Source organism: Mustela erminea, chromosome 1, assembly GCF_009829155.1.
Source record: "Mustela erminea isolate mMusErm1 chromosome 1, mMusErm1.Pri, whole genome shotgun sequence".
Lineage (NCBI taxonomy): Eukaryota > Metazoa > Chordata > Mammalia > Carnivora > Mustelidae > Mustela > Mustela erminea.
Window position 1 is genome coordinate 115,956,562 of NC_045614.1, and position 12,463 is coordinate 115,969,024.

Below are 12,463 nucleotides of genomic sequence, written 5' to 3' on the forward strand. Positions count from 1 at the left end.
TCAAACCAGTTAATACAGCATAGCACTTTACTGAAAATATAAATACATAATCAAATTCACACCCAGAATAGTCCAGAGTAAAACTGTAGATTATTGAAGAAAGAGATCAAATATCAAAAGCAATCAAGGAAAATAGACATCTTGACTACTAAAGACAATATGGACTTCTCATCAGTAGCAAGGGAGACCAGAAAATCATTGAATAGTATCTTCAAAGTGTTGAAAGAAAATACTGTCAACCTAGAATCCTATAACCAACCAAACTACGATTCAAAAATAAAGACAAGTAAGGATAAGAGAGATCATAATACGCAGAAATCATCACTTAAAGAAATGTTAAAAGAATCTGAAAGAACTGCTAAAATAAAAAGAAGTACAGACAGAAGAAGTAGAATACCCAAAGTAAACTATAAGTGTATAAATTGGTGTTAAGATTTTAAGAGTAACAACTAAAACTCTAGAAAGAGATTCTAAAACTTTTAACACAGTTAAGAGGAAATTTTAAAATGTAATTTATCCTAAAAAGGCAAGAAATGAGAAAATAGAAAAAAGCATACAAGACATAGTAAATAGGATATACAAGTAATAAAAATAAATTTAAATAAATGTAATTAATGTAATTAAATGAAATTCATCAGTTAAAACAGACGTTGTTGAGTTGGGGGGGGGGAAATCCAGCTATATGCTACTTACAAGAGACACATCTAAGACAAATTGGGATACTGGGAAGGATTTTTAAATACACATTTGTTTAATGTTGAGGCTGAAGTTACTACAGTTTTGCCAAGTCAGACATTGACATTCTAAGCAACCACTTTTAAAAACTTGATTAGAGCTGCCTTTAATGAAATATATGTGGTACTTTTACATATGTATACATAAATGCATACATATGTGTGTGTATACCTGTATGTACTATGTATTATGGAATTGTCGGCCAAGATTCCTTAGCATTAGAGCTTTCTGCCTTCTTTTTTTTTTTTAAGATTTTATTTATTTATTTGCAGACAGAGATCACAAATAGGCAGAGAGGCAAGCAGAGAGAGAGAGAGGTGGAAACAGGCTCCCCACTGAGCAGAGAGCCCGATGTGGGGCTCGATCCCAGGACCCTGAGATCATGACCTGAGCCAAAGGCAGAGGCTTAACCCACTAAACCTCCCACGCACCCCCAGCTTTTTGTCTCCTAACTGAATTTCTAAGCCATGTTCTTGAATATGCTAATCAGAATCTTTCCTTCAAGTATGCTAAACACAGTTTTATGGTCTAGAAGAAAACGTTCATGCACATATAGACAGACAGCCAATGGCCATAGAATGTTACCACTGAAAAGATTTGAGTGATCCTCTAAATGTTCTTTTAAAGATCTCAGATCCTTTGGAGTCTCTGAATAAAGTTATGAACCTGGTGGGGGGGGATTATGTCCTTAAACAAAATCATGCATGTTATTTGTGGAGATTGGGGGGGATTTACCCATCCCCCAGAAATAAATTCTTGAAATACACTAACAGCTATAGCTGGTCCCCAGTTCAGAAACCTACAGTGACAAGGTAAACCAAAAGAGTTGCTAGGAAAAAACAGTGTTAAGTATGCCCAAGTCTGCTTGACCAGGTTATGGCCGAAGCAGGACACAGAGTCAGGGCCTGCCTCTATCAACCTGTCATGAAGCGTTCCATCTACCAGTGATCATTTTACATTTCCCCACACTTCTGGTGTCATTCCTTGAAAGAGCACTTCTAACAGAAATGGAGGAAATGTGACAAAAATTGCAGGTAACATCTCCTTCTATCTGCAGATCCATTTTAAATGAAATTCTTGAACGAAAAGATTAACTATTAGTTCAATGAATACAGAAGAGTCATATGGCCCAAATGATGATGAAAGAATCATCATAATGTATGCTATGTTTAGAGAGGCCTTGAAGATATATCATGCCTTAAAAATCAGGCATGCTAATAAAGAGAAAACAGAGAGCAGCTAGGGTAAAGCAGGTTGGTCTCTTAAACTATAACCCTTTCTAATAAGGGGCTGCTCAGATTTTAGAATGTTACTTGGCTCTTAAAAGCACCTTGAGTACTACCAGAAAAACATACCTTAGAATTATAAATCATTATTAATAATTATATGTAGTTTTTAACTGAGTGGAGATGGAAATGGTCTTTTAGTAATTCATGTAAAACTGGTCATGTCATGAATGGCAGAAGATATTTGCAAATGACATACCAGATAAAGGGCTAGTAACCAAAATCTATAAAGAACTGATCAAACTCAACACCCAAAGAACAAATAATCCAGTCAAGAAATGGGCAGAGGACATGAACAGACATTTCTGCAAAGAAGACATCCAGTTGGCCAATAGAAACATGAAAAAGTGCTCCACATCACTCGGCATCAGGGCAATACAAATGAAAACCACAATGAGGTACCACGTCACACCAGTCAGAATGGCTAAAATTAACAAGTCAGAAAAAACAGACGTTGGCGAGGATGGGGAGAAAGGGGAACCCTCCTACACTGTTGGTGGGAATGCAAGCTGGTGCAACCACTCTGGAAAACAGTATGGAAGTTCCTCAAAAAGTTGAAAATAGAGCTACCCTATGACCCAGCAATTATACTACAGGGTTTTTACCCTAAAGATACAAATGTAGTGGTCCAAAGAAGCACGTGCACCTGAATGTTTATAGCACCAATGTCCACAATAGCCAAACTATGGAAAGAACCTAGATGTCCATCAACAGATGAATGGATAAAGAAGATGTGGTATATATACACAATGGAGTACTATGCAGCCATCAAAAGAAATGAAATCTTCCCATTTGCAAAGACAGGGATGGAACTAGAGGGTATTATGCTTAGCAAAATAATTCAATCAGAGAAAGACAATTATCATATGATCTCCCTGATATGAGGAAGTTGAGAGGCAATGTGGGTGGTTTGGTGGGTAGGAAAGGAATAAATAAGACAAGATGGGATTGGGAGGGAGACAAACCATATGAGACTCTTAATCTCACAAGACAAACTGAGGGTTGCTGGTGGAGGGGGGTAGGGAGAAGGTGGTTGGGTTGTGGACATTGAGGAAGGTATGTGCTGTGGTGAGTGTTGTGAAGTGTGTAAACCTGGCGATTCACAGACCTGTACTCCAGGGGCTAATAATACATTATATGTTAATAAAAAATAAAAAAACTATTTTTAAAAAAACTGGTCATGTGTTCTCTCAAATTTTTTTAAGTAAAGGCTTGGATTGAACACCATAGTCAAGAGACAGAAACAAGAAAATCTCCTTTGATTTCAAAAACTGCCTTATACTTCTTTGTTATCCTGCCTCAAAAATAATTTTCTATAATTTACTTTTATTATTGAGAAATGTTTTTTGAGGGGCACCTGGGTCGCTCAGTCAGTTAAGCCTCTGACCCTTGAATTCAGATCAGGCCATGATCTTGGGTCCTGGGATCAAGCCCTGTGTCAGTTGGTTCCATGCTCAGCAAGGAGTCTGCTTGAGGATCCTCTCCCTTTGCCTCTCCCCGCCGCCCCCCGCCGCTTGTACGCACTCTCTCAAATAAATATAAAAGAAAGAAAGAAAGAAAGAAAGAAAGAAAGAAAGAAAGGAAGGGTGAGGAAGGAAAGTAAAGAAAGAAAGAAAGAAAGAAAGAAAGAAAGGGTGAGGAAGGAAAGTAAAGAAAGAAAGAAAAAGAAAGAAAGAAAGAGAGAGAGAACGGAAGAAAGAAGGAGAAAGGAAGGAAGGAAGGAGTAAGAAAGACAGTTGTTTGACCAAAAATGACTCAAACTTTTTATGACAGGTGATGTATATATGGAAATAATTTTATACTTAGCTATCAAAGTATCCCTTCATTAAGTGGAGTGTGTTAAAGATGGGGAAATAAAGTAACATTTATGTTCCCCCATAAATATGAAGGACACTGTCTTGAGTCACTGCCTATGGGCTTATCAACATGGACATCTCGTCCTGAAAACCTATCCCATTGTCAAAAGAGACACTACATTTGGGAATTTTATGATTGACTGGATCCAGAGACAAATTCATATTTTAATATTGCTACTCCCAAATGAATTTCTGAATTTTTCCTACTGGATGAGTGAGTCAGAAATATGCAAGTTTGATTCAAATAGTGTGCATGATGGACTTGTGGAAGAAGAGAAATAGAAAGATAACCCTTCTCCACCAGATTGTAAACCATAGGAGGACAGGCCCCTTAACCTCTCCATAGCCATGTCCTTTGTGTTTAGCACAAACTCTAAGAAAATATTTATTGAACTAGTGACTTAATGTATAAATTCTCCTGGTATACTTGTAGTTTTTATTTGAAGCACCTAAGCTTCAAAATCTGGAAGAATTTATTTAAATTTATATAAAAAATTTTATTAAAAAAAATACAATCCCTACCTCTCTGTAATTTTGTGTAAACACAAGGAGGAAAACAGAGAAAGGAGGACTACACATTGAAATATGGTCCAAGTATCCAATTCAATGTATAGTGAATGTCTACTTCATAAAGCTATCCACCTCATAGTGTTTGGCTTCAAAATCTGCACCTGAGGGTTCTCGGGATCACTTGGTCCAATACCTATCTAGTCAAGCCCTGACAGGATCAAGAATAGAATGAGGAAAGATCCAGGAACACAACGCAAATCTGATGCATGGGAAGGTCATGCCCGTCAATCGCTTCTATTTCCTTCTTTGCCTATTGTTACTCTTCCACCTTTCATAACTTTTGCCCACCTCTGCTACTCACCGCTGTCATTCACTCTTACACCTGAAATGTCACACCTTGCCTGGCATTTGGTCTCTGCATTTCTCCTTCCACCACACCTAGAACCTTTTGATCCCCACATGTAGGCTTACCTCCCTCCTCCTGTTCTGGGTATTTTAGCCATGAAAAATTCCAGCTTTCTTATCAGCACTCTGTCTACAAGCCAACAGAAAGTTTTGATTGATTTTTAAGACCATACAGCAATTTTCTCATCTTTATATCTTGGACAAAGTCATCAATTACATGTAAACATGTACACTTGGGCATATGCATGAGAATACATGTTAACATGTACACATACATATACAGAGACACTCACACATGGACACACATCTTAGATAACCAATAAGGGAAGGTGAAAAACCACTTTCCTGGTATCAAAAGTCTAAAAAATTTAAATGACTACTTTGTGTGGTGCAGCACTGTGATGATAATTATTCATATTGGCAACCCTTGACATTGCAAGACAATGTGTTTTATGCTATAGCAAAGATTAATCATTTCTGAACAGTTTTAATGGCCAATGGATTTGAACCAGGTGAAATTTGGCAGTTCTTGCCTGAGGATGCTTACTGGTTATCTCCATCTAGGCACTGGCTTGGTAACCAAATGTCTACTAGTTCCTGAGAACTGATATTTCTCTTTTCAATGACATCTGAATGGAAATTTTAATGCTAAAGTGGACATTATTAAATTCTCTTGTCTATCTGTATATCTATTTTTTATGCATCCATCCATGATATATATAAAGTTTTAGAACAGCCTGGCACCTACTAAGTGCCATAAAAGAGTTCACTATTATAGAGTATTATGGGCAAGACTTACCATTGGGTAATGCAGTTTTTGCCAAAGTCTGAGCTTTTACCTCCTGTTGTCTGCTTCGGTATCTAGTGCTGTCTCTTTTTTTCTCTCCATGTTACTTGATCTGCACTAATTTTTCTTATTTATTCACCACTGAAATGCTGACTGGAGAATTAAAAATCACACAACAGTCTAGGCAAATATTCTAAATTCAATCAACAGAGCAGTAAGATTTTTAAATTTTATTATAAGAATTTAGTCACTGGTTTTCTTTTCACTGCTTTAATGTAATATAAATTTCTGTACCCCGAATGAAATAATTTGACACCTGAAATAACAGTCCTCAAACTTTTCATGAAGTCTTTCTCAGGATACCCTTATAAGCCTATAAATGAATCTCCAACTGTCAATGGAAGACTACTTAGAAAGGAAAGAAGAGCTTCCCACAAAGTACTTTTCCTATCTCTCTTACTCCCAAATAATGCCAACTGAAAGAAGTACTTTGCTATCAGTAAGAGGGAAGAGGAGAGAAAATATAATTTTAATTATCACACATGTGCTATAAATTGCACAACTATTAGTTATTTTGTCGTTTTATCTTTTCATCTCAACATAATAATAACTTTTCAGTAAATGTTTATTTTTAAATAAAGTCAGTAAAGCAGATTTCATTCACTAGCACACCTAATTTTACATTATTCTAATATAAATGGAAGTTTATTACGTGTCCCACAACTGCTTTATACTACTGCTTTATACTACTTCACAAGCATGAAGAGAGAAACAAATATTCTAAGGTATTTACTACCTGAAACAAATACAACTCTTGCTATGTCCTTGACAAGATCAGTTAAGGAACTGAATTGGTTCAGAGAGGACACTTATATTGGAGATTGGAGTCCATTCCACCATGATTCGATCCTACTGTTAAAATCATTTTACTCAACACCTAATCAAAGAGACTTTCCCTCCTACAGCAAGTGTTACACCGCCCCGGATAAATGAAGATCTCATTTTGTAAAATTTCACTGTTATTTAGTTAACTACTCCTTAGATAGATACTACCCAAAATAAGTTATTTCCTTTCTTTTTAACTAAAGTAACAAGAAAATTGGCAAATAAAAAACCACAGTATATGTTCATTGAGAAAAAAAATGCCATGGACTATGTAGTAAATGTTTTCTGACAGTATAATCTTACCAGAAAAAAATGGAAATAAAACAGTGTAATTCATTGAACTTTAGTCATGCTTTTTTTTTTTTTTTTTTTTTTTTGGTTAATCAAGAACAGTTCTCCTCTAATTTATTCAAAACTGAAAAAGAAGGCTGAGCAGATGTAATAATGAAAAGGAGCATGTTCTACCTTGTGTGACACAAGCATTGTTTGACCTCTAAAGAGAGCGGTGAGGTCTGACTTTTTATGTAGAAAATTAGAGCTTGGAAACCATTTGGCCAAAGGTCACAGATCAATGTCTTCAGGCTGAACTGGGCCCAGTGCCACAGGCCAACACATATGTACGAGGCACCAATATTTAGAAATCACAGATTTCCTATAAAAAGTCTAGATTTTGAGTTTCTCAAAAAACAAAAACAAGCAAACAAAAACCTGGGTTGTGGGCTCCTCCGACCTGGAGACTCCCCCCTCTGGGTGGGAGTCCGAAGCTGAGGGAAACTAGGTGTCCTCAGGTATCCTCAATTGGACACGTTCCTTTCAGGCTGCTGTAGAAATAAATAGGCCAAGCCTAACTTGTCATTCTTGTCAATCCTGAGACCTGGACAAGGAACAGAGTACAATCCAGATGCAAAAGGATATAATTCTGCCATTTTGAGTTTTTGCTTATTTATCCATTTCACAATTGGTAAGAGCACATGACAAATCTCTAATGCCAAAAGCTATTCTCAGCATAAATGGCCATATTTTAATCAGCACAATATTCAAACTGAAGCAAAATTATTGTTTGTTAGAGTTTGGTCTGCTAGCAAACCTCAACAGGTTGTTAAGTTCTTTGAGAGCAGAGAAATCTTCGCTAGGCTGTCTGTCATCATCCACCCATGCTGTCACAGCCCCATAGGGTGACGAATACCTGGGAGAAGGGGAGGTGGGCTGAGTCTCTGAAGGGAAGAATCTAAGTTGGAGTAACTACTTGTTACCTTGGTTTTCATGCGTACATAAATGACATGTCACAGCATTGTTTAGGAACATACAAAGGGGTGGGGAGCACTGGGTGACTCAGTTAGCTAAGTGACTTTGTCTCAGGTCATCATTTCAGGGTCCCGGTTTCAAGCCCCATGATGGGCCTGAGTCAGTTCCCCCACCCCCCAGCTCAGTGGTGAGTCTGCTTGTCCCTCTCCCCTCTGTCCCTCTCCTTCTGCTCCTGCTCTCTCTCTCTCTCTCTCAAATCAGTAAATAAAATCTTTTTTTTTTAATAACAACTGACTTTTTTTTAAAGATTTTATTTATTTATTTATTTATTTATTTATTTATTTGTTTGTTTGTTTGACAGACAGAGATCACAAGTAGGCATAGAGGCAGCCAGAGTGAGGAGGAAGCAGGCTCACTGCTGAGCAGAGAGCCCGACACGGGGCTCAATCCCAGGACCCTGAGATCATGACCCGAGCAGAAGGCAGAGGTTTTAACCCACTGAGCACCCAGGCGCCCTAGTAAATAAAATCTTAAAAAAAAAAAAAAAAAAATACAAAGGAAACCTAAATATTGAGGTCAATTCCAAAAATATTCAAATTACATTGCTATTTCACAAAATGGGTTTCAGAGGCCAAGTTACCTTAGTAACTGGCTGCATACATTTCATAGCCTGTGTTACATCAACCACTTTAGGAAAGAAATATTTAAACATTAAGGAATGAACTGTTTCTTCACCATAATTGATTTTCCTTATTCTTTTTTTTTACCCCCTTATTCTTTAAGAGGTTAAAATCATTAATACTTTTCATTTAGGGAAAAAAACAAATCTAACTTTCAGTGAATATAAATATTTTTAAGGATAAAAACCACTTAAACTTAAAACTGAAATTGCTTTGAAGTGGTTCATGAAAACGGGAAATAAAAATCATAAATAAGCATTCAGAATCTGAAACAAATTTATTTTATGAAGCAAAATTCATGGAATCAAATATTTTTCCATAGCAATAAATATCATTTTCCTTAGGGAGTTTGGAAAATTCCCTCCAAAGTTCTGATTGATAAGTTTTTTAAGAGAAAGGCTGCTTTTTGAGGTAGTAAATCGCCTACTGACATATTCTCCACAAAGCTTCAGTGTTTAATACCAAGCTGCTGGGATACAAGTACAAAGACATCAATTATCCCAAAATAGATTGGGGCAGAGTCCAGTTCACTTATTAGTCCTTTAGGCTATGTCCACAGGGGACAGAAAGAAATAGAGATTTGGCAATCAGCTGGTTAATTTGATCACTGCAGACAACTGCGTTGTATAATTTAGGTCGGAAACAAACCCTGACCTGGTATTCCTAATTTGGAACATTCATCAAATTAATCAAATAATCACCAATTCTCAGTTTCACTATACCCTGTAAACAGAGTCCTAGCATAATGATCAAGTTTTCATTTACAATTATAAACAAAATGTGCCACTATCTGGGCAACTGCACCTTTTAGATAGTGTCCCATTTTCTACACAGCCCTTCCAAACCATCTTCATTCTCCCCAGTTATCAACCTAATTCACTTATCCTACTCCTTCCTGCACAGATGCTCTCGCTTCCTAGCATACGTAGAAAATGGAGGCCATCAGCTAGAAACTCCCTCAGCTCCCCATTTCTCAACACAGATATGAACACTGTCTGTAATAGCACCTTCCTTAACTCCTATCTCAGCAGGAGAGCTTTCTTACAAAACTACCTCCTAGCACCTACTCCAGATCTCATCAGTACTACTTCTCGGGGACCTTGGTCCATCTTTTTACCTTCTACCTTTCTCTTTACACTGGTTGAGTCAACTTAATACATAAACAAATGAACTCTCTCTTAGGTGAAAAAGGTACCTTCATCCACCACTCTTAAAGAGTATAAATTAGTAGAACCTCTTTGGAAAGCAATCTGACAATAGGTATCTGAGTGCCTTAAAAAGTTCAGTTCTTAGGACCAGATTAAGTCCTCTTCTAGAAATCAGTTCTACAAAATATGGACCAAGTTTGATTTCAAAGGTATTTCTGTCAGCGTCATTACAAGGAGAAATGTGGAAAGAGAAACTAAATACTTAACAGTAAGAGATTTCTGAAGAGCTTCTAATGTTGGGGGGAAATATCAAGTGGCAAAGTTGTACAAATGAAATTGACAGCTTGTCGGTAGGATCGAGCCAGGGAGTGCAATGGGTGTATACCAGAGGATGAAGTGGAGGTCCCCCTGCAAGTGACACTATTGGAGCATCATGAGCTAAGTGTCTGTCTGCTTCACTGCCCCAGCCCTCAGCAACTAATGCAGTACACGAGGTGGACAGCTAACAAATATTTGTTGAATGAATGAGTGAGAGGTTTTATTTCTGTCTAATTAAATAACTCCATATGGAGAAATACCCAGGGAGCAGTGAGGGAAGAAAAGAGCCTAGCCAATTAGTTCTGACAACTCCACCCCGGTAATTAATGCAGGGACAGATGCTAAAGCCAGTCCTCTATAAGTGCAAAAGGCAGGATGTGAAATCTCTAACATGGTCTCTTTTTAACTTGGTTAACATGCATGGAAAAGACTGGAAGGGAATGGTTAAAAATAGCAGCAGTGTTTAGAGTGGTAAAATTACACATGATCTTTCTGGCTTTTTCATACCCTCATGTACTGTCATACTATTCAGTAATGAATATGGAGTCTGCCTATAATTTGAAATTTTCCAAAATAAATGCTTGCATTGACTCCACATTGCTCCGTGGCTATGGGCCTCTTCTCCTTACAAGCAAGCCTCTTAGAAGCATCCTCCAAATTCCAGGCCTTGCTTTGCTCCCCCGAGAGTCCCCTCTTGACATGCCACTGTACTAACATTGGTATTGCTCTCATCACCAAAGAACTCAAAGGTGTTCAATCCCATCGTTACTTCTCTGTGTTCATCTCACTGAACATTTTGGCCTCAATTAATATGGCCGGCTCCTGCCCCATCTGCTTGAAACCCTTTTCTCCTTGGGAGATCCACTACTCCTTGATCTTTTATCCTTCACTTGCTCCTTTTCCCTCTCTTGTGCTCCAAATGATGGTCGTGTCATCCAAGATTCTCTCTTTACCCATCTTCTCACTTACAGATTACCTTTTGGTGATGTCTTCACAGCCTGACTTCAGCCGCTCTGTGTGTTTATAACTCTCTGAACTCACTTCTCCATACTATTCTGAGCTCTGACTGATCTATATCCAAGTACGTGGCCCACCAAAGCGTACACAGAATGTTGAATGTGTATCTCACAAATTGCCAGATCTAAAAAATGAAAACCTGCTCTTTTGCCTAGAACCTGGGTCTCTGTTCATTGCCTCTAATCCAAAGATCCAGGATCCTTGAAGATACAGTCTCCTTCACAGTCTCTTTCACTGTCAATACATACAAGTCACTAAACAGTTCACCAAGTGAACTCTTCTCTGCGCACCTCTTGTTCTCTCCTGTGTTCTTTTAACAACTGTTATGTTCCTATGGGTAAAGCATGGATTAATACATCTCTGCCCTCAAGGGACCACAGTCTAGTGAGAGAACAGACCAGTCATAATGGCAAGTTCCGCGGTATGGGTGTCTATAGGATGCTATGGGAATAAAGAACAACTGGGTGAATCAGAAGGAGTCTTTGGGTGAAGAACTCCTAAAGAACAAATTCTCCAATTCAGGCAGTGGTGGTAGGAATGAAGAAAAGGAAATGATGGGCCTGCGGATATTCTGGATGATGTTGGGGGAGTGGTCAGAGCTGACTCTCAAGTTTCTGGCTGCAGTAACTAGATGAATGGCCACAACCCCTCCCTACTGCCACCACCACCAACAGGGTCAAAGGATGTAAGAGAGAAGCAAGTGTGGGACGTAATGAGTAGTTGGAGCGTGGTAAGCTCCAGCTTACCGTGAGAAACCCGGCACCTATGCATGAGTATTTTTTTTTTCATTTGGTACATGAAGAAAACACAGAACTGAACAGTATGCATAATATTCTACTGTTTGTGTTAGGAAAGGCGGGAAAAAAAGAAACTATATCCTTATTTGTCACTAAATATAAATTTGTGTTTGCTAATATAGGCATAAAGAATGTCTGGAAGGATACATAAAGAGCAGCGGCTGCCTGTGGAGAAATGAAAGACAAGGATGGGAAAGACACTGCCTTTTATTTCTGGGTTTGAAGCATAAATCAATTACCAATTCAAAAGATACTTCAAGGGGACGATAGTAGTCAAAAGTCCCACAAAGACTGAAGACTACAGCTGGATAAAGGGGACACTGGTAACTGTGGGGACAGCAGAGGGGGGAGTGGCGTGAGGAGAGAGGAACCGCAGGGTTTGGAACAGGAGGACGGTGAGCCCTCTGCAGCAGATGAAGGAGTGAGTGGGGGGTAAAAAGAGATTGTGGGGACAGCTGAGAAGGGCTGGTGAGAGGCAAGGAGGTGGCAGGGAGAGACTCAGAAGTTAGAAAGGGTGTCAGATATGGCTGTCTCTAAGCAATGTCCCTGAAGTCTCCCCCTCTCCTCAGGCTGACCTTCTTGTGGTCACTGTGCTCTCAGGGCTCCCAACCATCCCTCCGTGAGCTCCAGCTCCACACTTCTTGACACACAGGTCCCTTCATGCCACAGGGCTGCTCACGGCACCCACTGCCTCTCCCCACTCATCACAGATCTTCGCTCCTCCAGCCAGTGCCAAAGGAGTGGAAGACCTAATATTCCCATTCTTTGGACACTGACACACTCTTCCTGACCTG

The 12,463-nt window shown here is 38.8% G+C and overlaps 1 long non-coding RNA gene across 1 annotated transcript; it reads right to left on the reverse strand.

Annotated features, from left to right (window-relative positions):
• Positions 1-4,857: 4,857 nt before the first annotated feature.
• Positions 4,858-11,221, reverse strand: LOC116588597. The gene is made up of 4 exons (XR_004285017.1): positions 11,121-11,221; positions 7,195-7,338; positions 5,592-5,732; positions 4,858-4,922 (listed from the first exon to the last, which is right to left on the reverse strand). It is a non-coding gene; the product is annotated as an uncharacterized LOC116588597 (long non-coding RNA).
• Between the last annotated feature and the right edge of the window lie 1,242 nt (positions 11,222-12,463).